This window comes from Poecilia mexicana, unplaced genomic scaffold (genome assembly GCF_051168715.1).
Source record: "Poecilia mexicana isolate PSO_F unplaced genomic scaffold, ASM5116871v1 scaffold_6, whole genome shotgun sequence".
NCBI lineage: Eukaryota > Metazoa > Chordata > Actinopteri > Cyprinodontiformes > Poeciliidae > Poecilia > Poecilia mexicana.
In genome coordinates, this window is record NW_028263375.1 from 21,056,566 (window position 1) to 21,083,018 (window position 26,453).

At 37.1% G+C, this 26,453-nt stretch overlaps 1 protein-coding gene across 2 annotated transcripts in view; it reads left to right on the forward strand.

Annotated features, from left to right (window-relative positions):
- Positions 1-26,453, forward strand: part of fa2h (fatty acid 2-hydroxylase) — a 38,602-nt gene that overhangs the window by 3,303 nt on the left and 8,846 nt on the right. The window lies entirely within an intron of this gene.

Here is a 26,453-nt window from a genome sequence, read left to right on the forward strand (position 1 = left end):
GATCCCGGCATTGGAGCTATTACTTTTATTGGGGATCGGAGTTACGACGGCGACGTAAAAAGCGAAAAACGAGCGAAATTTCCAACTGCCGAAACCTTAGAGTGTAACTGAAACCAACTGCCGCTTTTTAGAGTGAGAAAAAGAGTGGAATTTTGACCCCAAAATAATTTTGAAATCGCTCTCATGGGTGCAAAAATTGCTCTATTGGTATGAAAGTCGGTCATGACATTGATACGAATGCCTGCTCCGGTAAAATGTTTTCAAAATTTCCCTAGGGCTTATGGTTTTCGGTCCAGGTGCTTCAGAGCAAAGTTTTGGGACAGGATAACTGACGCTCCTCTCCAGTGTTTTACATACATTTCTGAAAAATCTCTGAGCTCAGCGCACACCATTTTTCTCTCATCACTGCAATTACTGTGATTGAGCTACAGATATGAATCGCGGTAATAGATGAGATGAGAAATAGCCCTCTCATATGCTTCAAACGGTTTTTGGATCGGACTTACGGAACCCGAACGGGAAGCAGTCGTTCGGACTGCTTTTTCCATTAAAACTGACTGGGTGTCTCATAAAGATAGATAAGTCTGACACACACAGGGCACTTTCATCACTATAGCAACAGAATGCAGAGAGGGAGAACTGCTGGGGTTTGGACTACAAAGACTCTGTAGTTCTAAATATGGCGGAACACTTTAATGCAGAGGGCAGAGCAGAAGGTCAGAACTACAACATGGCGGAACACTCAATTATTACAGAGGAGGCCTGAGCTGGCAGTTAGAACTACTTCCTGTTTTGGGCATTATACAGGTGGATTAACCAAACCACTGTTACACATTGGATTAGTGTGGTTATGAAAATTAAGTTTACTGAAAGTTTCAAAATAAAACTCTGAAAATTGCACTGACAAAAGTGCATCGCCGTAGGCGATGCAAAAATGAAAATCTTTTTTTTATGTTTTTTTTCTCAGGATAGTGAACTGCCTTGCGCAGCAAGGCAGTTCATTAACATTAGCATTTCATGGTTGTCTTAAAGATTGAAATCCTTCCCCAGCTTTCTGTCTCACACACACAGCAGTTGGCTGAGGGCCAATCGCTAGAGCAACAGAATCCAGAGAAAGGCTGCTGGTTTGGACTACAAACCAGCAGCCATAACTGCCATAACTGTAGTTCTATCTATGGCCAAGACTCAGTTAAAATAGAGGCCTGACCAGCATGTCAGAACTACAACATGGCGGAACACTCAATTATTACAGAGGAGGAGTTGGCTGGTATTATAAACAACTTGTGCTTTGAGCATTATATAACTGATTTAACCTGATCACTATTACACATGAAATTAGTGTGGCAATTTCAAATGAAGCTTATTGAAATTTTTCAAAATAAAAGCCTTGACAATTTTTACATCATGTAATTGCTCTTTTTACATACATTTCTGCAAAAAGTTCTGAGCTCAGCGCACACCATTTTTCTCTCATCACTGCAATTACTGTGAATGAGCTACAGATATGAATCGCGGTACTAAATGAGACGACAAATAGCCCTCTCATACGCTTCAAACGGTTTTCGAATACGTATCACGGTTCCCGAATGGAAAGGAGTTGTTCGAACAGCTTTTTGGAGTGAAACTGGCTGGCTCAAACAGATAGAATTGTTTCTCCCCCTGTCTGGAGAAACACAGGGGGAGGCTTGATCACTATAGCAACAGAACACAGACAAAAGCCAAACTGCTCCTTAGGACTACAAAAACACCATCTTTGTAGTTCTAAACACGATGGAACACTTTACTACAGAGGCCTGAGCAGAAGGTCGGAAGGTCAACATGGTGGAACCCTCAATCATTACAAAGGAGGGCTGAGCTGGCAGTTAAGAAGTACATAATGGTGGAACTCTGACTTATTACAGAAAGAAGGTGAGCAGAATGTTATAACTACAGACAGGGCAGAATGTTCTGGGCATTATATATAAACTGGTTTAACCCAACCACTGTTAGATATTGGATTAGTGTGGCCATTTAAAATGAAGCTTACTGAAAATTTCAAAATAAAAGCCTGAATATTCCTCTTGGGCCTTTATTATGTTTTTCTCTCAGGTTAGTGCAGAGACAACTACAGATTTAAATCGTGTTTCCATCGGAGACAAGAAATTGCCCTCTTATATGCTTCAAAAAGTTTTCGGATTGCTCTTATGGATGCTGAACAGTAAGCCGCTTTGATCAGAAAAACTAACTGCTTCAAACAGTTAGAATTCTCTCTCCCTGTGTGTCTCACTAACATGATAGTTGAGCTGCTCTTTAGAACTACAATGACTGAAGGTCAGAACTACAACATGGCGGAACTTTCAGATACCACAGATTAGGGCTGAACTGGCATTTAGAACTACTTGCTGTTTTGGGCATTATATAGTTGGATTAACCCAACCACTGTTACACATTTTATTGCTGTGGTCAATTAAAATGAAGCTTAATGAAAATTTCAAAATAAAAGCCTTGATATTTTTCACATCAGCTTTGGGCTTTATGTGAAATGTTTAAACAAACTACTTTTACACATTGAATTGGTGTGGTGGTTAAAATGAAGCCTACTGAAAGTTTCAAAATAAAAGTCTGCATATTCCTCTCATGCTAGTGCAACGCCGTAGGCGTTGCAATAATATTAAGCTTTTTTCGCATTTTTTTTCCTCAGGATAGTGAACTGCCTTGCGCACCAAGGCAGTTCATTAACATTAGCACAAGTTTAGCATTTTACTGCCCCCACTAGTGCACTGCCTTGCGCAGCAAGGCAGTGCATTAGCATTAGCATTAGCCTTTTCCCTAAAGGTAGCTATTAGATAATTTTCTTACTTATTAGCGATGTTCAGTATACTGAATGGAGTAAATCAATGACAGAAAACATGCTAGTGATGCCACACATCCTACATGAATATTAGTCTTCATGCTAATATTAGCATTTTGGCTTATGCATTAATTTCAACATACTGAATGGTACAGGTACAGTTTAGTCAACATGTTTCTGACTCACCACAGGTTATTGACTACATTGCAGCTTTCTTTAGCATTAATGCTAATTTTTTGCATCAGAAGGCTTGATTAAAAAGCGACGGGCACACTTTGGCATGCCCCTCAAAATTTCTGCGGAATTTTCTAGTTTATATTTAGTCTGCAGCAGTTTGAACTCTGATTCTCAAGTATTCTTCAGGTCTGGATAAATATAGGAAAACAACTAAGAATTACAAACTTATTGCTAAAGTTTATTCTGCGTGATGAGTAACTAAATATATAAAATGGAGTTTCCTCAACCAGTTTGGATTTTATAGTGGTTTTTGTTTGCTATTCTGTCATCCTTCTTTCTTTGTCTCTTAATTCGGGCAACATTCAGTCCCACCATTAAATCAGACTTTTATCAGCTTGTCCTTGTAGCCAGTCATGTCTGATCTTCAGTCCAACCAACCTTTTGTCCATTAGTCCTCTCAACCACCTTTTCATCCATCAGTCTGTCCAACCAACTAAGGCCTCAATCAACTAATCAAGCCCTTTATACATTCTGATGTCTAACCAGTCCAGCTTTTATCCATCTTTCTTCGTATTCATTCATCCTATTTAAACTTTATGATGGGGAAAATGATCTTCTCCTTATCTATCCTATTCCTGCATGGGACTATAGTCTAATTAATTATGACACATTAGCTTTTTCAGCATTTGAGACTGTGAATGTAATCTATTCTATATTTGGCAGGTATATTTCCTATTCCGTTATCTCTTCCCGTTATTCTGATTATGCTAAAATGACAAATCGTCAACTATGGGTACTCGCTTGTCTCCAAAACGGGACATAATCAACTAAATTTCATCCTGTAATAGTGAAATACCAGATAAACTAATGCATCTGGTATACACTAATGTAAGAGTTTATCCGGTGTGAGGAGATAAAAATAGTTGTAGGTTATTAGTATCAGAAGGGCAGGAAATCATAATATCTTGTAACCTGCTTCTTTTTGGACAAATGTACAATTGCATGTCAATGGGCATGATGATTTGTTTTGTTTTTTCTTTTTTAATTTTTGTCTGTTCGAAATAAGTTAATAAAAATATATATGTAATTATTTTCCCGGTATGGCACAGATATTGGTCCTATATGGCAGGTCTACTTGCTCTGCTCATTTTCTCTGATCTTCCGGGAAAATGAGCAGGAAGGACTGCATTGTCCTTGAGTTTAAATCGTGTCCTCTTTTTACTTCTGCAGTCATCAGTCAGTGGGCTATAAATAAATTTTTATCACTGTAGACAAACATTGGGTAAAACCGTAAGCCAAACTGTTGATTTATAATAATGTCCAATTACTACTTTAAAGTTATATTACCTAAATAAAATTGTTGCTTAAATCTCTCTGTGTTCCAACGCGGTGGAGCTGAAAAACTGACTCAAAATGAACTGAACCATCAATAACCCAGTGGAAAAAAATGATTGTGATAAGATTTACAGCAATGCATCATCATCATTGGTCAGATATGGTTTTTATCTTTTATTGCTCCCAGTTTCAGCTTATGGAAGCGCAATAAAGCATGTGCTGGTTTATAGCTGCTTTATGGCTCCACTTTCCTGGCAGAAATTCAACTATTTTTTTTCCCAGCTTGTTCAACAAGGATAAACTGAGGATGTTCACCAGTGAAATACAAATATGTAAGAGCGTTGGATATAGAAAATTGGCATATTGAAATGTTAACAGTTAGGATAAATGTGATGAATATAATTTACTATCTTGCTGTAAGAATTTAAAAAGACCAAAAGGCACAAAGTAGGGCATAAGGGACCACATATCTTTGCTGGTTGGATTTACAGGCGGTGTCTGACAATAGTCACGTTACTTTCAGATTGTGAAAATAATAAAGAGCAGCTCTTCCAAGTTATTGATCAGCCACATCAAGCGTGACTTTAGTTAGTTATTTGCCAAAATTTATAGAGATTGATTCCATAAAGAATATAATCTTCATTTTGACCTTGGTGAGAGTTAAATATCTACTCTGATAATACATGGCAATAGATGGTCTTATTCACCTGAGATGCAATAAAAACAAATCTTTACAGGCGTTTGGAGGGGAATCAAAACAAACGATTTTAAAAATTAGATAAGAAATCAAGTCTGAATAATAAAACAGCAAATTTGTTTGAGAAACTTCAAAAACTTTTGTAGCAGCTTGTTGTTGGACAATTGCGATTATTTAAGTAATTAACCGTCAATTATTCTGACGATTAAACTGTTAAAAAAATGACCCATCCAGAAGATTTTGGATTTAACCACTTAGGCCTTTTTTTTATACAATATTTGAAATGCATTAAAAGATGCAAACCTCCCATCCCCCAAAGTAATAAATGTTTTGAATTAGAAAATAAACATTGTATTTTATTGTATTGCCTAAAATGCCATAAAATAGCCTTCCATTAGCGAAAGCGTGGTCATTTGTAGCAAAAGATTCATCTGCATATAAAAAAATAAAATACTTCTAACATCAACATGTGAAAAGCTCAGTCCTTTATGCGTAAATATTGTATATAGTTCATTACTACCGAGTAAGTTGTTCATTCAGCAAATGGCCTTTGAATGTGTACTAATGTTAATGTTTGATTTTACTAAATTAGTTGACAATAACTTTAATAATCGATTCATTAAGATGAATTGTTTCGTTGTGTCTTTTTTGTGTGTCATCAACCTGAACAGCATCTGTGTTTGTCAGATGGTAAATCAGCCTGTAGTAACATCACAAAAAGACATTTTATGGTATAAACAGGGGAGTTTTCCCCTGTTAAAACTCCACACTTTTTCAAGACTTTTCCTTGGTTCTTAGTATTTTCAAGTAATTTTTTATATATTTTTTAATCCATTGTAAGCAAGCTAGCTTTCAAATCAGAATTCAAACGCTAAACGTGTCCAACATGGCTGCCTGGAAGAATTGTGTGTTTTTTTTTTTTTAGTTGAATGTTTGGCCGACAAAGAGTCGGGGAATCATTAATCACAAGCAGTTTGTAGATTATCTCCATTCTAGTTACAGTTACGGGATTTTTCTGGCAGATTCAGAAACGGAACTGATCTTCTGACCTTGAAAGTGTCAGAGTGGATGGTCCAGTTTAAAGCTCAATCTGCTGGAGCGGGACACTTGTAGCTGCTTGCGTCCATGTCTGTGACGACATGTGCATGCATGTGTGTTAAGGAGCAGTTTTACAATCAAACAGAGGGCTGTTTACACCCACAACGGCTTGAACTGGTCAGCGAAACATGGCTTCGGCTCAGAACCAGTGCTGGGAACTTGTCAGTCTGAGGGGAGAAGAAGAGAAGGCGTTTTCCCAACAACATTTTTAGTCCTCAACTTTGCTGATCTGAAAGTTTGTGTTTTATTATCTAGCTTTATTTAAAACGACATCAGCAATGACCTTAAGAAAATGTTGCTGCCCATCAATCTGGGAAGAGTTAGGAGTCCATTTCCAAACAACTTAATCGACCCGTTTACTTCCTGAAATATTTTTCGGAAATCACTTAAAACGGAAATCACTTACTTGTTTGGATTGGTGGAAGGAGAAAGCATCTTATCTCTAAAAGGAGTCCTGCTAAAGTTGTATTTGAACGAACGATAATAATTCTCCTTTGAACAAATGAAACAAAATATATTTGGGTATAAACTACAGCTGATCACTGATCTTTCTAATGTGGCTTCATTTTTGTTTAAAGTGAAATGTTTAATCTTGTTTTTTGCACTCTTGAGGTTAGATTTAAAAAAAGAATCTGTTAAAGACCAACATTTTCCCAATATCCAGGCGCACCTTTGTTTGCTCTTTGCTCCTATCTCTGACTTTATCTGGAATCAAAGCCGCTCTGCCTACCAACCTCAGAAATGCTCAAACATCCGACCCATTTTTGTTCCACCTGGAAAGCTCGTCACTATTTCTTTCTCACTGTTATCAAGTTAAAATGTAAACAAATCTGAGGGTGAAGGGTCACAATGTAGCCGCACGGGTGTGAGCTTGGCAGGATAGTAGGCGCATTGTTGAACTGAACGAATGAATGAAAGAACAATGGGAACGGTATGGAGACCAGTAGAATCTGTTCAAATGGAGTAGAAAAGAAGTTGGATAGAGCACTTTGAAGGCTTTCTGAATGTTCAGAGTAACAAACGGCAGGAGTACAGTAAAGCTGAATTGGTGCAGTCCAGCGCTGAGCATGATGCTTGCTTTTAACAAGTGTTTGTGGATGGAATGCTGTGGGGCGAGAGGGTCAGGCTGGTGGAGCGCAGGAATGCAGATTTTTATTGGCATGGATCGTTCTCCTCTCAATGATGGGATTGTCTTCTGCATGAGGGCGCGAGGAAGACGAGGAGGAAGGAACAGACACTTTGGTTAAAAAAAAAAAACATCATTTAACCTTGGCTAAAAGTGTTTTTGTAAAGCAAACAATTTGACTATCTAAGTTTAATAGCTTTAAAAAAAAATTACACCAATATTTTTAAAAACTAGATAATTGACCTCAAGCACAAATTATGTATTTTTATCAACATAAATATAATTCATCCTGGTAATTAATTAAACCAACAATGACTATTAATTGAGGCCACAGCGAAGCACAGATTGTCCCAGGTTCTCAGATCCAACTCGTGCGTCATCAGTCTTTCCCATCAAACCATTCGGGCGGGCTGCCTCTTTTACAACTCCTGAGAGCTGCTCATCACCGGGGTGATGCATTACTTGGGATATTGTTTACCCTTGTTGCTGTAGAGACATTGCAATTAGCACTCAGGTGGAGACCTCAGGTGGCTCTGCTCATCGCCACGATTACACCTGAAAAGTAGCGAGAGGGCAAGGTTCAGCAGGGAGGAAGGCGGGAGGGAGTACATGTGGAGGAGTTTGTTAATAAATGGACTGAGGCCAGTGTGACTGCTTGATTTCACTGCAAGATAATTCCAGATGGGATATTTGTTTAAAATTTAATTGTATTGATGTATTGATTTCTTTCTTCCTTTTTTTTTTTTAAATCAGACAATATAAAATCAACAAATCATCTCTGTTTCAAATTTTTTAGATTTTCATTGAGAAACCTTTTTTTTTTTTTTTTTTTTTTTTTTTTGGTGTTGGACTTAACTGGTCCTATAATTACTTACATATTTTTTTCCCTTTTATTTACCATCAAAATACAAAAACAGCCATAAGATTTTTAAAACGGACAACAAAAACAAGCTGCAAATCTTAAACAAGGCATAACTTGAGTTCTTAATGTAGTTTTTTTTTTACTTAATGGGTTTCTTTGAATATGACAAAAGCTTTTGTGCATTTTGTTGGCCAATCAGTCTAAACGTGTCTGCAAACAAACAGTTTGGCACATATGCTAAAGTAAAAACAGTCAGCCACACCCCAACGGGGAGATCCCACGAAAGGCATGAGAAACTATTTAGTTATACTCGTCTCTGGAAGAGACAAGGGCATCGTCTTTTATAACACTTGACTGTACTGACTGTTGTCATCATCTCTCTGTGTTAGTTATATTCTGTTACACACATGTATTAGACTGTATGTGTCGAAATGACAAAGAAAACTGTGATGTTTTTACATCCCTAAACCGTCTTCAGCTTGACAGGTTTAACAGTTTTATAGTTGAGATGTGGTTAACTGCAACCTTAATTAGTCTTGTGCTTTACAATCATAGTAAACCATAATGGTTCGTGTTAAGGGCTGCAGATGTACTCTAGTAATTTAACTAAGGAGGATAAATCATTTTGTTTCAAATGAATCATTGGCTGATGGATGACTGTGAAAGCCATCCTAAGAGACATTTGTATCAACTTATCATTACCCATTTAATCAGGTGACCTTGTACTTTACTATAATTCATTAATGCATATTGAAAAGAACTGGTGTGGAAACGTGTTGGTAATATTTAGTCATTTAGTAACATGTTTAAAAACTACTACAATTTGAGATTTTATGCATTTTTACTCATTTGGAGTTTTTTTATTTTAATGTTAAAGATCATTTCCCTTTTGGTTGTTGTATATTTGAAGTTAAATTGTAAAACATGTTAAAAATGAGGGAAAGCCCCAAAATCAACAAGCCTGTATTTTAAAAAGAGTAATAAAGGAATAAAGAGGAATAAAGGTTGAGATTATGCAGCTGAAATTCTGCATATATGGCAAGTTATCTTTAATTAAAGACTTTTTACACAGTCCTTAGTACTGTAGACCCGCAGCAAGAATGTCCAAGTTGCAGGGTGGGGTTGATTCTGTGTGAAGGTTCCCCGCCCCCCAACACCAAAAGGCTTTTGTCTGACGATGGATCCACGAGGACACCAGTTCCTTCATGACAGTCAAGAAGTTAAAGTTTTATATATATTTTTTTAGGATCTAGTGGCCATTGTAGAACAAGAAATGGGAAGGTGAGAGAAGAGAAAGCGGGAATAGAACCCAGGAGAACCAAATGGAGAGTGACAGACTGTCTAAGCATCTTATTGGCCCCTTGACAAAATCACTGAAGTCATAAGGAATTGTTCTATCTTACTTTAATTTTTCTGCATCCTAATTTTTAAAACTGACTTTAAAATGTTAGAAAATTGGGGAAGAGGGTTCAATGTCATTTGTTGAACTTTCCAACATCATGTGAGAATAATGAGGTCAAAAGTCTAATAATTAAAAGAATATGACCTCATAATGGGATGTTTAGTTACCCAGAAAGTTACTCATTAACAAATAGCCTCTTCCTTAATTTTTATTTACAATGGTAGAAAAACGGCTCAACTTTTTCTTTTTACCTTTCTGAAACTCGGACATCTGCTCTTCTTCCCTTTTTTGATTGCTAAATATGTATTCCCACATTGCATAAAAACTCACTAGTTTGAGATGCAGCTTACAGTTTGTATTTATCTTGGCCCTCCGCATGCAGCACTAAAACAGGATCCCTCTATAAAGTTCATTAATGATTTATTTTGCCTGTACAATGAACCTTGATTTCATCCAGGAGAACAGTAGGTGGATGTCTGGCAGTAATTCCTTCTCTTTAGCCGATGTAGCGCTCACAAAGCAAACACACCAAGTGGATTCGCAGTGTGTTTTTGTTGCATTTGGGCTCTGTGTGTGTGTGTGTGTGGTAACGTGACACCTTGTTCACATGTTGCTACAGAGCGCCTCTGATTGTTGTACATGCTCAGATCAGACACACAGAGAGGGGCCATAAAAATATGTGAAGTCCCGAGTCCTCGTCGCACAGGTTCGACAGGTTCTTTCAGTCGTGGAGGCAAGTTTCTTATCGGCGTACACTTGCTCATTCTTGTGTCGTCACCCTCGCTCTCTTCGTCTTCCATCGTTTGTTTTCGGTTGCATCTCCCCTCCCTTGTTGAGTAACTCAGACATCCATACAGTCAACTGAAACCAAACGCACGGGTCTAGTTTTTGAGTTTGGCATGTTAGCGTTGCACAACTTAAGCCTTGTTTACATTTGTCATTCATAAATTATGTGCTGTTGGAGAGGTTGACTCAAGATTTTTTTTGTCGTTTTTTTTTTTTTTTTTTTTAAAGATGGACAACAATGAATGTTTGTCATTATTATTTATAAACAGATCTCTGCCTTATCCAGCTGTAAACCGTATCACTGTGTGGATACATATATTTGCTATACACTATTTCAGTTTAAAAGTATGCGTCAGAAAACATGAATTGGCAGGAAAAATAAAATGTCAAACATAAACAAACATGCAACTCAGAATAAAGACAAATACTGTAAAGTAAAGCAGTCTTTATTTGGAGTCTTTAGGGTTCCTTTGCAGTCTTAAAAGTGTGGATGTTTGGATGCAAAAATTAGATATAGAAAGCTTTTTAGTTTCAAGAAAATGTCCATTTATTTAATTATCTAAAAGATGCATGACTGCATAAAATCTAATAGCCTGTCACTGCTGAAGTCACTTAAACCAGTAATTAACGACCACCAATTCGATAATGACTCCATTTTATTAGATTCTGGAGCTCTACCTATACAATATAAACCTGCTATAATAATCCACATACTCCATTTAAGCCACAACAGATGCAGGACACATGTCCTCCAGCTTGTACAACCTCCATCAGTTAGTTGATTCAGTCAAAACACAAACATGGTAGTCATGTTATTTTCCCTCAGACGGGAAAGCGGCGATGTGGAGAACAAAAAAAGTTTAAGCATGGTAAGGTCTCCAGCAACTCTAGCTTTAGTTGACTGACCTGTTCTGGATCCTGGTTTTCAGTAGGGTTTGCCTGGAAAGGGTTTTCCAAAAAACCCCTGAACCAGAATGCAAACAGAGCTACGCAGAACCTGATAACAAGCTGCTGAGGTAATTCTTTCCTTTGAATTAGGTGTGTCTGAACTGTGGAACATCTAACGCATACAGAACAGAGTGCTCTGAGGATCCAGATTGAGAAAGGCACCTAAATTTATGGAGTTTAAAGAAAAAAAAAACTGGAAAATCTTTGATTATCAACCTCTAATTCTAAAATGTGTTGACTCCCTTAACGAAACATTGAGTGGTTTTTGCCCAACATGTTATTATTTTTGACACGATGAATTATGGTAGAGGAACATTAATGGTGAGGCGTTAAAGCAATACAGAGTAAGTGTTGTGGTGCAAAAAGATCAACGTGTGTAGATGTGAGGTACGCGATGTGTGTGACTGGAACCAAGCAGTAGAGAAGTTAGTCAGTCATCTGCTGTGTGAGCGCCCAACCTTGACATGTGGCCAGTTCTTTCACCTGATGCTGATGTCATTGTTGTTAAATTTCATTTGTTGCAAAAGGAAATGACTGAGAACATAGTGTGTGGCTGTTTTTGTTTCTTAATTTGTTTAGTAATATGCTAGTAGTTCACTATATAGTTGCTTATATCATGAAACTCGGCAGGAAGAAGTTCTTGATCAAGTCTAAAACTGATGATAAATTATCGTAGGCCGATTTTCAAGCTTAAGTTTCTTAAAGCGTGTTGGTGAAGGTGTTTTTCCTCTTCATTTGTAAATAAATCAGTTTGGTGATTTGTTCTGTGTTAGTCAGAGCCAATCATCCAAAATTACAGCCGTTTCAGCGTTAAACTCTTCAAAGTGGGAACCTTTGTCCTGTTCACAATGACCTCACGTAGGATACGTTCTGCTGTCACACCCAAGTAAGAACGTGCAAATGTGCTTGTGCAGTTGTTGGGATGTTTGTGCAAACCTGTATTACTTTTATCCAGGTTCTCTAGTCTCATCCTATCACCCTTCAATTTAACCACAATCTAGTTTTAGTTATTATGACTAAAAAAACGGTCTAAAAAAAACCTTAATTTGCTGCAATAAATAGGAATAAAGAAACCATTTAGTGTAGAGCTGTCATGTTTATGAACTTCTAGTTTAATAAAATGTCATTGTGATCAATGATTAACTTGTTTTAGTTCACTGTCATGCAAGTATATATATTTAACTCAGAGTGAGTCACTATTTTAAGACAAATGACTCTCGTATTCAGACAGCACATGAGTTTGATCATAATTGCAGAAATGTAGATATGGGGTCAAGGTGGATAAACTATGTACAACCTGTTGTTCAAGATCTCAAAGAACCACTTTGAGCAGCAATAAATCATACTTTGACATCATGGTTTCTTTTTTTCTTTCCAGCATTGATTGAGTTCATCTAGGTTTATTGACTTTTGTCTCTGCACACAACAGCATCTCATCAAGTTGACATATGGACTTTGGCAGGAGAATTTCAATACCTTGATTCTTTTGTTTTTGTCATTCTGTTGTAATTTCTCTGCTGTTGGCCCAGTTTGAGGCGAGCTTGAGCTGCCGGACAAATGGCCGGTACTGCAGAGGAAGTTCATGGTCGTCTCAGTGAGTTTAAGGTTCAAAGGTCGCAAAATGACGTTATGAAGTTATGGTTTATGGTACGTTTTTATCTCTAATGCTTATGGACCTCGTGTGGAAAAAGTTTTTCTGAGGTTATTTGCCAAAGATGGTTTTCTGCAGCTGCAAGGAGAAGAGATAAATTGGTCTGCATTAAACATTAAGACATAACGTAACAACGTTATGTCTTATGTCAATGGTGTCTAAGACCATAAGACCATGTCAATGGTCTTATGTCAATGTCTTATGTCTTATAATGTCTTATGTCAACATTATGTAACAACGTAACGTCATCAGAAAACGGTAGGCTGTTATAAATATTTTTCCATCATATCCCTGTTTGTCATATTTTACCCTTAATATTTTTTAATGTAATTGAGCTGAATTAAGTTAAACATTCCTTGGAATGAAATTAATCGCTAAGAATTTGTTTCTTTGTTTCAATAGATTTTGTTAGAAAATCAGATAAGCACAAAAAGGGATTTAAATTTAACCGTTTTCATTTGATCGCCAATTCAAACATTGAAAATGTGACTTTTTATCTGTTTCATGTTTCAAAAGTTTTTTTCTGTTCTATCCTTCAGGTGAAAACTAGGACCAAAATCAGGCCTTCTTAAAATAAAAATCTGTATCTGATAGAAAAAGCATCTCAAATCAAAATATGTAATTGAGAGCAGCTTAGCTTTATTTATTCTGTGTGCAATGAATTTTGAACTAATGCTGCACTGAAATACCATTTTCTGGTTTTCTTCTCAGGTCTGACCAGCCAAATTATAAGGATATTTTTGAAGCCAAAAACGACAATAACATTTTTTTTATTATTGTTCCCCACTCAGAAAGCAGCATCATAGTACATTCATGACAATGAAAATGGTGGAAGCTTTTGGCTTTGATGCATTTAATTAATAGGTGGGTGGGGGAAAAAAAATCTGATTTCTGAAGGATTTGACTCGACAATAACTGATCAGAGCTCATGAAGGGAAAATTGGTCGATTGGTGCATCCGTGCTTCGAACAAGTTCTTCTAAAGTGTGAGCTTGCACAACCCTGACTGTGGGAACAAAATGCATAGTTTCAAAGGTGTGAGAGTTGCTAATGTCATTCTTACAACACCAATCTATCTTTATTGAAGTAATAAACTCCCCCAGCCAGACTGGGGTTGATTTGAGCCACCCTTCCTACCTGCTTTGTAACACCAGAGATGTTATGAAAGCTCTTTTTTTATTTTAACCTGTTGAGTCTCGTCTTTTTAAAAATGAGCATTCATAAACATACTGTTTTTTACTGACATTTATCATTCTCAGATGTTTGGAAAGAGTCAAACTGCTTGTGGATATTAACCTGAAGAGCAATTCTGTCACAAAGAAGGCAATGACATTGGCGTGAGAATATTTTTCTGATTTGTAAAAAAGGAATAAACAAATAAATCAGGTTTTACAGTGAGGAAACGTTCAGTAGTTTCATAACTGTTTATACTATTTGAACAGGATTAGCCTGACAAACCAACCAAAGCCAGGTCTGCTTGAATATCTCGTTCCCAGAAGAAACGACGCCAACCTTCGCCTGTACAGAGTCCTTTAGTCCAACAGGCTCCCCATCTGTGGCAATAAAAAGCTTAGCAATAAAATGTAATGAGGAAATGGGAGCAAAAACGTTTTAGGAGTGACATTAAATATTCTTGAAATCTGTGTATGGCTCCCACACCAAGTCAAAAATCTAAACTCAGAAACCACAGTAAAACTCATCTGCTCCTAACAGGATCCTGGTCTTAAGCAAATCCAACTTCAGAAGAGCAGTTCATTAATCAGCATAACATTATGACCACCTACATAGCACCTTTCTGTATTTAACATTAATCTTACAGTACAACAGGTTTGGAAACTGAATGGTAATCTACAACCTGGAGAACTTAACTGAACCTCACGTACCAGTATGTGAGGTGTTGGTTAAATAATCTCTTCCACTTTATGAACAGTAGTTTAGGTTTATTTTTTTTATAATCGGTGTGCAGTATTTTATTTGATTTTTTTTTTCATTCTGTGGTTTGATGAATAAACGCCGACATAGATCTACTTGATCCTTCGGGAGATTGGTAGAGATGCAAAAGATGATCCGTAAACTTTTTGAATACATTCTGTTCATTTCCCCTATTTGATCTAGTGTGTGTGTGTGTGTTTTATTTTTTTATAGCGCCTTTTTCATTTTGCTTGTGTGCAAACAAATGTCGGCTAAAACTTTAAAGCGTCATAAAGGTGGAGTGGGTCATTCCAAGAATATTTTTTCTTTTAATAATTCTGAACTAGATTTAAACCCAGTTCAAAAGCCCAGTTCATTTGAAAAACCGCAGTTTATCAAATGGTAAACCTTTGAGCCAACTCGTCACCAACACTGTTCAGTTATTTTATTACCTGCTTAATTCCACTCTTTCACTTCCTCTTCTTGTAAATTTGGTGTTGTTAAAAAGTATTGGTCAGATTTCTGCTGTGGGGTTTTCCCCCTACTTGAATGTTTCAGATAAACCTAAAGTATTTTAGGGACGGATGAGGGGGAAAAAAGTCACTTTGTCTTAAAAGACACAATGCTTTGAGGAAACAATGGAACAGGGGTGTTTGGCCTACAAAAACTCCAAGAGCAGATTGAAGAGTCATCTAGGCTGCAAAAAAAAAAAAAAACACACAGAACAATATTTAAAGCATTAAACCCTTTTCATCTTTTTGGTTTTAATTGATTGTTTAATTAAACTGGTGTTCTACCAGGTTGTCGTCACTAACGACAACATCCATTCGATCCATCTTCCTCACCTCTCCCCTTCCTCCTCTCCCAGTGGAAGCGGACTGTAGTTTCTGTGTTGTGATGGTACCAGGCCGCATCGCCGCCCCACTAAAAACTGTCCCCTTTGTTTTCCTCATTCTTTCAAGCTATTGCCTCCTCTTCCTCCTGGGACAGAGCACGCCTTACATTTGACTCTTCAAACTTGCTCTCTCTCTGTAAATTGAGCTCATGGATGCTTTTTATTAAGATTCACTGCTTCTGCTCCCCTTGAAAAGGTTCCCTTTAACTGTAAATTATTGTCTCAAACCACACTTCAAATTGGGGTGAGAGTCCAAAGAGTTTTGTTGGATTAATAGTGTTTTAAAAGTCTCAACATTGTCCCCTTCCATTATAATCCCATTAATAGGTGTATTTCTCAGCCTGACAATAAGTAGACCAATATAAAATGAGAGTAATGTCAACATTGTTGGCATACCGCTCATTGTCTGGCCTCTTTCCTGAGAAGTTTACTCAGGCACTCCTGGGTCCAATACAAACTCCCTCCTGTTTACTGCTAACAAATAATACTTTTTTTTTTAAACAAAAAGTATGTAGATTCAAAATCTTTCTAGTTTCATAGCAACACAGTAATGAATGTCATGTTAGGTGTCGGATTTAAAGTGTACTGAATATAAACTAGAAGAGAAAAGTTGCATGGACTGAAAGAGAGAAGAGTAAAAAAATGTGAATGTTTTTCATTCATTTAGTGTAACCAAACATGCTGGGATACATCTTGTAATAAAATATGAGATTCAAACTCTAAATTTCCAAAGAAAACTTTCATGTTACGACACCAATACTGACCTGCTTTGTTTGCTCGCCTGCTTGTGTCTGAAACCCGAGACTCGGTCCTAGTTTGACCCGTTTTTAAGGATTTCTTGCGTTTTAATGGAATACGACCACGGCGCTCTTTGGAAAACTAACATGGATTTAAATGTATTTAAATTGATCTTGTTTTTTGTCGGTACTCAGCAACTCTTCAGTGTCTATAAAGAGGAAGTCTTAGTCATCTTATGACCTCTGTTCCTCTTGGGTTATAAATGTTTATGATAAGAGTTTATAATTAAAACTGATTGGTGCTGATTTCTGTCCGATTACTTGCTTTTTATCTTAAAGGCAGGGTTGTGAGGAGCATGTTTGCGCAGACAGTATCTGCAATAGATTAATCTCGGATTGAAGACTCGGAAACATTTCTCATGGCTGACTCGAGCCTGTTTTTCATCAGCTGAACAACGTTTGTGTTGCACATGGACTTTGTGTGGACTGATCAGTCCTCTGGGGTGGTTCGGTATTACTAACTAAAAGAAATCAGCAATTTTTGGAGCTGATAATCTTGCTAACACTCATTATCTCATCTGCCCAGAAGAATGCAAGTTGTCGTAGCTTGCATAATACAGACTTTAAGAGGAAATAGTTGAACGTAAGATGGTGGACACTCTCCTCCGTTGGTCCTGATGTGACTAGCTCTTAGCTTGACTCCTTTATGAAAATTTCTCCTGGATTCTCTGAACTTGGAGCCCTCCAATGAGCTGTGGACTCTGGTCTTCGTTGTCAATAGTACTAGCTTTCTCCAGTCCTGTAAAGTCTGTAAAGGGTTCATGTGTTCATATTAGGGCTGTTGTAAACGAATATTTTAGTAATCGAGTAATCTATCGATTATTCTTACGATTAATCGAGTAATCGGATAAAAAAAATTCTAAAATGAAATATTGGTAAATCTGGCATAATACCGGTGTTACTATCAGATATCAATATCAGTCCAATTTTTCATATTTGAGCATCCCTAACAGTTGCTTTTTTGTAGTTTAGAAAACTAACCTGTAACAATAATAGCTCACTTTCTAAGTTAACCAGAAGAAAAGTTATAGAAAAATCTGAAATTATATTGAATTTAATAACAAAGAGGCAGGGTCACAAATATGCTTATAAAAAATGTCTACAATCCAGCTTTTAGTTTATGTATTCATCTTCAGTGAGTTTAATAGATTAATTAAACTCACCTTGCCACCTAACCTGTCACGCTTTGGGTTTGAAAATACGGGAAATGCCGCCTGGAGTGGGAGGAGAGGGCGAATGAACGAACGTAAGATGGGGGGGAGGAAATAGACCAGCGGACTGACGAACCGTTAGACCGGGGGACGAACACGGGGGGAAGCAATACGGGATATTTACGACACCTTCACTGGTCACACTCAGAAACTCATCTACCAGCCATGTACGATGCGCTCCGCCACCCGTTTCTTCAGACCGGGATATGAAATTTATTGTGCGGTTCGTCGGTAAAGCTACATTTACACGGTAAGCATCAGCTACTCAGCCGCCCGCCCTGTTCAGGCTATCCGCTCACCTCAGCGCTCTTCCCGCCGTTCGCTTTCAACCAGCAGCCCCGGAGGAGAAATGCTGCCGTACTCCAGGCATTCCCCCAGTCATTTTAAGGATGCTTATTGGTTCCCCAAAAAACGATAAAAAGTCGGGCATTATCATCAATCAATAAAATCCCCACGGGCCAATCTTGAAGATTGGACTTTATGCCGCTGAGACTTAGCTTTTGTCAACAACTCAGAGGCGGAAGTGAGAGCTCCGCGCAACGCAAATTAAGTCCCGGCCGGAACACGGTGCGCTAACTAATAAAACATAAATTAACGAAGCTTCGAGGCAGGTAAATTTTCCTCGAGGAATTTTAGTAATCGAGGTACTCGAATCATTCGAGGAATCGTTTCAGCCCTAGTTCATATTTTGTAAAAACCTCAGCTTTGTCACAACTCGTTTCATGGATTTGTAGAGAAATGGGTTAAGATACTAAATAAAATGATGGGAACATATAATAATGCAAAATTAAGTTAAATCATTATGAGATGTTACTAAATGCAAAGTAAGCCAGTGGAAAACCAAACATGAAGTAAAGCCTGTGTGCCAGTGATTCAATAAGAGCAGCTTGGCTTCCCGAGAGCAAACATTTTTACCAAACCATGTTATTAAAAACTAAATTTGATTTTATTGTGTTACAACTAGAAATGGAGCGGAATGTAAATCAGTGATTCTTGAGAATAGGGACAAAATGGGTTTTAATTTTCCCATATTTTTTTTTTATTATTTCTCAACCTTATGTATGCAAATATGACAAATAATGTTTAGAAAATATGAAGATGCTAAGGTACAGGCTCCCAGTTGCGAATTTTTTTTAAAAAATTACATTTTTAATCGACCTGACCCAAAACTTTGTCATCAACATCTGACAAAAATAAATATAAAATGATTTTTAAAATACCCCATTAGTGATATTTTTACTCAATTTACAGACAAATGCTTCTCAAGAAATAAAATAAATATTATTTAAAACAAAAAACAAGAAAAAGTCCATCTGATGGAGTTGACAGTGCATGACGGAGTTGACACAGAACTGAAGGTGGTGACAAACTAGTGAATAAAATGAAAAACTTGGTACATGTGAAGTAATGCAATTCATGTAAAATACATTAAAATGAATTAGTTGCACAATTAAGTGAGATTTGACAACAATTTCACTGAAAGAGTCAGAAAAACTCTGACGGAGTTGACATCTGACGGAGTTGACGAAATGCCAAACTACCTCAATTTATATGATGTTATTCTGAAGGAGGCCATATTGTAGCTCGTCAGGTCCATTAAATCTTTACAGTTTACCAAAATTAAGCTTTTATTTCGCAAAATTTCATCAAAGTTTTGTAAATTGTCAGTTATGGAGTTGACACATCATGGTTGTGACAAACAACTTAGGAATAAAACAGAAGAAAAAACTAAAGAATAACTTAAGCTAACCGGAGCTAACTAGCCCTCCTAGCAAAGGAAGAGAAAAGACAACGTCATGGGGTCCTCAGAAGTTCTGGTGCCCCCCAATAATGCCTGATTTTTTTACATTCTTTTCATTTCTGACGGTGTTGACAAAAACTAAGGACAAATTTTAACGGAGTTGGAAAATATCTAAAAATTATTTTTAATTCAATTTATCGATACTTTTATAATTATTTATATGACTACTTATACTTAATTGTCATAATATATAATTTCAGTATTTCTTTAATTGTTTTAAACTATAAGAATGTGTTGAGTTCTGCTCCTGGACAAGGGCTTTTACAGGCATCATCCACCGACTACAATGTTTAAAATAAAAAAATATTCAGCAAAAAAAAGAAAAATATACATTGTTGTGCTCACATGACCCAGGTTAGTTTAGTTAGATATTTGAAAAAAATATATTTTGTGTATATTTTATTCAAATTTCATGCTTTATCCATAGGACCTGTTTTGTCCCTATTCTCAAGAATCACTGAAATAATTTAATTTCATTCTGTCTTACAGCTAGACATTCTTTACGACAACAAACTTTTATTTAATTTTACTGACTGAAGATCCAAGTTTATTCGAAGGGGGTCAAGCTTGTTACTATGACAACTTCTCTCTCAAAATGTGAAAATTCTGTCCTTATTTTTTTGGGGCACCATTTGCTCATTGAGCGAAATTTGATTCCTTACAAATGGCACTGCAGTGTGAATGAGTATTTTTAGGCAGATTACAGTTTTCACCAGATGCTCAGGTCAGACTCTGCTAGGAAATTAAACTGTTTTCTCTGATCACATTGAGTCCTGGTTAATTTCAAACGTCATTCACAAAGTGAGAAATAATTTGTGCTGCCACTCATGTACAGGGTTTGCATCAACCAATAAAACCTCGAAGGCACAAAGCGTTTTCACACCTAATGTATATATTTATTGCGTAAAAATGAACGAAATTGTATCGTTTATACTTTTTTTTTTTTTTAACTCACCAATTACTGCAACCCAACAGCACAGTTCTTTGTTGTTCAAAGATGAAGTCATATAGCTAAAAATAAAAAGGCTTGCCAATACTTTCCTGAATCACTTCCTGGTGGTTGACATCCTGTCCAGTGCATGTGTACAAAGGAGGGGAAAAAAGACACCTGGTGGCACAGTTTGTAAATTTGCCTAATGAGCAGATATGAATGCATTATTACTTCTAACCCTTCTCCCATTCACTGAAAAAGAAAACCATCTCATGACATAAAATGCAAAACCAGCTAGGCTCTGTTGCAGTATGCCGGCTGGCATGTGATGCCTGCAAAGATGGATGCATTTATGGCTTAACAATTTTGTTTCTCATCATAAAGTGTAAACTTTAAAGGGATTTGAGTCGGGGATTAGACCTCCATTATAACTTGCAGAAATTGACTTTATTCTGAAAAATAGCTCAATTGTTTCTTGTCTGGGTAAAAAAAAATTCAATAAAAACAGCATAATTTAAATAATTTAAATGAATCAAGACAAACTAAGGGATCCATAACTTCACCTCAACTGAGTTAATATAGCCTGTGGTTATGTAGAGCTTAAAGCAACTTGTAGTTAGAAAGCAAATCTTTCTTTTAACCCAAATAGAATGTATATCTCAATAAATTACTCTTAACATAATCATGTTTCTTTTATTGCAGTATAAACCAATGAAACCATGGTCTGTTTTGATCTTACTTTTAAAGTTTAGGTCTGTACGCAATATATTGTCTTCACAATATTTCTGTGTGTAATATTGTATCACAAACGAATGTTTGGAGTGCAATAATCGTTAGCTAATGTATGCCAGGTGCTGTGAAATTATACTTCACCCAAGATAATATTTAGCCAGTGGGAGAGATTCTTAGAGCAACAAGTGATTTTGCCCAAAATGCAAAATTTACTAATATTGTCCAGACCTACTGCATGTTTTAATGATTGAGAACTCTTTTTTTTTTTTTTTTGAATAAGTCTTTATTGGAAGCAACAAATCAGACCAAACACCAAAGCTTGCTTTTGGCAAATTCAGCTGCCATTTACGGTTGTGCTCCGGCATAGACTATTGAGTTGGTTACATTATGTAGTTTGTACCACTGGGTGCAAACTTAAAAATGTAAATGCTGTGTTAATATGCGATGCTAAACTTTTTATCCACGGGCGACTAATGAGGTTAGCCTGACGTTGGTGATGAGCTCTGTTTGGCTGATTAGCCTATTTTAGTTCTTACCCTCGTTAGCCTAATAAAGTTTACTGTTTTGGGTGATGATCACTGCTGTTGTATGTTCTTAGCATTAAAAATGGCACAAACATAATAGAGATTTATGTTTGTGCCATTTTTAATGCTAAGGACCTACAACAGCAGTGATCATCACCCAAAGTTAAACTTTTTCAGCAGATTACCTCAAGAAACCCACATTATGGGTCCTGACTCCATCTTTGTAAATCACTGATCTTAAGCCCTATTGGCGAAAAGTGCTATAATCAACTAGAAAGGACTCACTGCACTCATTAATGCATGCATCTTTTGGGTGATTTACATTTTTTTTTAAAGTTGTAATTCCTTATTAGAAAGGAATTACAATCAGGGGAAAAACTTGTCTGTGTGAAGTTTTCCTCCTGATTTTATTTGCATCACAGTTGATGTAATTCCAGTAAAATGTTGTCTCAAGTATAGTTCTTTAATGTTTGCAGTGTCAGATTCAGCTGCACATGATTCTGTTCTCATCATAGTTTTGCTCTCTTGCTTTGTTCCTTTGCTAAAAAAAAAACAAAAAAAACCCCTCAAAAACACCCTTTCCCTTTTAGTCAAGTCATGCTGAATCACTGTGCACGACCAAACGTCGGGACTTTTGACTTGTTAGTTCATTGAAATGATCATTTATTGAGAAACAAAATGACAACCAAAACAAAGTGTTTCACAGGCAACTTTGATGTTATCTATTTTTTTATTTATTTATTTATTTTATTAACTTTTGGCAGATAATGATAGATTATGCTTCAACTATTTATTTTTCATTATTAAATGAAGTTGCAATGCAACAACTAATGAGTGATTAATTTCAGTTCCCTCAAATGTATTTGAAGAGCTGAACTGTCTCTGCAATTCAAGATTATCCATGAAGCACCTAAAGGTAAACATAAACTAAAACCAATCAAAGTGTGTATGACTCATCATACACCCACATGATGGTACACGTGTGTACTGCATGTTCTGTGTACATTTACATGGAAAAAAAATACGTAAAAATCTTAAATTTGTTGGTATTTCTCATAGCATGGTCTGGTATTTTGCGTAACCTGCTCTAAAGGATCAGTGACGCGAGACGAATATTCGGTTTATTCACAGTGGACATGATGATGTAGCACAAACTACAAGTTCAACATAGTTATAACACTTAAGTGTATACTGAAATATTACTGGCCTGCTGAAGTCGGCGGAGAACAGTCACTTTTTGAATTTTGAACGAAAGACTAGTTCCTTTATTTCTTGGTTCACTGATATTATCATTGGTTCAAGTAGCAGAAGTTGTGGTGTTCAGCTTGACTCCAGTTTTACGAAGCGACACATGCTTTGGCACGCGAGTAGTTTATAGCCCTCCACCACTGTGCAGCATAACTGGAGTGAGGGGCTGGTGGTGATTTTCTCCTAACTTGTTCAAGTCGTGGTTATAAAACGAGTCCAGAGCATCTCTCCTGTATTTCTTTTGTAACAACAAAACAATTGTCAATTGGTATGAGCTGCTGAACTGTGCTTGAAGCCTAGGATTTCTACTCTGATCTCATCTGCCCATCGGGCATTGTTCCACAAGTTTTCATTCCCTCAGAGGCAACTATGCAAACACACGGCATCCTGCTATATTCTCTTTGGTGCAAAGATTTTCTCCTGGAGACGTTTGAGTGTGTTTTAATTATGGGACACCAAGAAACCTTTGCGTTTAATCGAATAGGCTATTGTCCTGTCATAAATTTCAACATTTATGTTGGCTAACTTAGAATTTGAGATGTCGAGTTTCTCCATATTGCTCTCATCTCACTGCTCAGTCTTACCTCAGGGTGAATTTTCAGAAACGTCCAAGTCCTGCCGCAAGAGTTTTGCACTTGTAAATAGTTTTTATTTAGTAAAATGAGCAGCAACAGCAGCGTCTCTAAGCACATTGCTATTGACTTTCCCTCTTGGCATTGTGGAAACACACCTGTAGGTTTCAGCAAACTGAGAACACCTGGTGCTATAGAGCTGGTTCCTGATGAGGATCAGTGATTAGATGATCAGTGTGTGGGATAATTTTCCACATTGGACGGAGCAGCTTGTGTCTTTCCATTTTGACTTTATCTTCGCTTAATGAATAACAAGAGTATGAAATCGGCTGAGCATCATCAGTGTGTGCCGTTTTAAAATCTCCGATATTTTGTAACGACAAAACGTCATGGATCAGCTTTATCACTGAAATAGAGCCACCCAGCAATAAATGCTTCTATATTAGTCCAGATTGGCTCATGTTCCATCTCTACTGGTCTCCATTGAATTTGATGCTCCTTTAAATCTGTGGCTTATTAAAAACCCTTATTTCCGGTCAGATTCCATTAACCTGGATGATCTGCTTTAAGCTCACCCTGGTGGGGTTTCAAAGCTGGTTCTAAACAGAATCAAAATAAACACACTTGTTTCGACTATTGGAAAAACAAAACCCTCCTCGCCTTTTGGGACATTTACATCTCTAATACTGAGATCACCTCAAAGCTTCAGAGCCTGATGGCACAACTCCTCAGGTCACGTTTGTGAGCTCGTATGTATAAAGTGGGAAGAGGCGCAGCTTATTAAACAACACCTAGGTAATTTGCTGTGGTTACAAAGGGTGTGGCGTTTATTGCGCTCGCCAACAGAAAGCTGTGCCTTTGCTTTTTTTATTTATTTATTTTTTAATGGAGGATCTAAATTTCATTGTTCTAATTTTCTTCTACAACACAAATCTCGACTGAACTCTGGATTCATATTTTCTCCCAAACTGGTTTAGGAACTTTGCCCTTCATAGAGATGCAAGATAAAACACAACAGGAACTTAACTATTTCATGTCCAGAAAGTTTGGTTGCACCAGAAATGTCATCCTATTAATGCTTTAGGTTAAGGTGAATGTGACAAGGAAGTTATTGTGTATCAGAGGTGTGTTAATGTTTTTGTCTGATCTCTGTGACGTGTGCGGTTTGGGTTTGCATGAGGTCAGGACGAGTCGGGAGCAAATATAACCCGACTGCATTGATTTGCTTTGCATAAATTTGTCATATTCTTGATGAATTTGAACTATTTCAAGCAGAACTGTTGCTGAAAACAAACAATTCAAATTCACCGAAGACTTTAGTAAACAAATGCGTGCCTTTTTATTTGTTTCCGACACAACAAGTTGATGAGAAGGTGTAACGTTGCAACAGTAGGTGTTAAATTGCAGAAGCAAAGTCTGTAATAAACTACAGCCAGCCCTGAGCATGTGTCTCTCAGCAGCCTGGTGATGAATATTTAACCAGACTAGACCTGAAGGATGTGCAGCAGCATCTCCTAAAGCCCATCAGATGTTCCAGTGAGTTTATCTTTTAGTGTTGGTAGTATCAGGGTTCCAACACGGTCTCCTCTTTGAATACGGTTTGGTTAAGGAAAACGGAGAATATCGAAAATATTTATATTTCCAGACTTTCTTCACTCGCCTAAGTTGCATCCATCCATTCAGTCGTTTCAGCAATAAGTCATATAGATATATATTTTTTTCCATTGGAGAAACTGAGTAAAGACGTCAGGCTACTTTAGTGTAGATGTTATCATTTTTTGAGGAGAGATTAGACTCGTGTGATCAGGAATGTGATTTAAGAACATTGTTACTGATGGAACAGTTTAAACGGCGCCAACGTCATCACATCTCTGTAGTGTTTGTCCTAATGTTTCATTCATTTCAGCATAAAACATCAATATTAAATCCACAAATGTCATCCAACCAAAACAACATAAATTTGCCTTTTTTGATCTCAGAACACAAGCTGTGCATTGATGCCGTTTAGTTTTCCACAAATATCGAAGAGACTATTTAAAGTATAGCGGCTGAAATTTTGAGTAAATGTGTAATTGATAACTTTTCTAAGTAATACAAGAGATTGAGTTGCTAGTTTGGATTAGAGAAAGCAGGGATGCATCTTCTACATCTTACCTGAATATTGTGGTTTCTTTGTTGGATATTTAGGAAAATATGCATTTTGAATACAAAGTGCCTAATATTTAGATAGGGATCTGGTTTGCACTTTCTTTTTTTATAACCTGTTGTATAAAAAATATTAAACTTGCAAAACAATTTGCACCTGTCTTTCTTTTAGAATAAGCAGTTTCTGTTTAATAAGTCACATTAAAACCAATTAAAGTTGGTTCATTTTATGGGGTAAAACTGTTTCTATGCGTACGAGTGCCAGGATGAAATATCAAGTTTTTCGGGGATTTTTGTATCTGGTCTAAATTTGACGCCATAGTGCTCAACTGGGAGCCTAGACTGACCCTCCAGGTTGTGGGTCAGACTATGGTTTCTTATCAAGCTGATTATAGGATAGAGCCAGAGATGGACAGGCGAGTTGCTGTGGTATGTTGCGGTGAAGATGTCAAAACTCTCAACCTACTGGTCCATTGACATTCCAGCCCTTACTTATGATCATGAGATGGAAGTCATGATGGATAATTTTCTGCTGAGGTGGGCAGGGCTCATCTGTAACGATAAGGCGAAGAGCTTAGAATAGAGCTGCTGCTCTTCTGCATCAAAAGGAGTCAGCTGAGGTGGTTTGAAAATCTGATCAGGAAGCTTCCTGCATGTCTTACTTTTTAGGTTTTAAAGGCACACTGGGAGGAGACTATATGTCGAGCTCAGAAATTCTTGGAAGACGGACGACTATTACTTCTGCTCTGGCAACTGAAATGATTGTTTCCCGTCT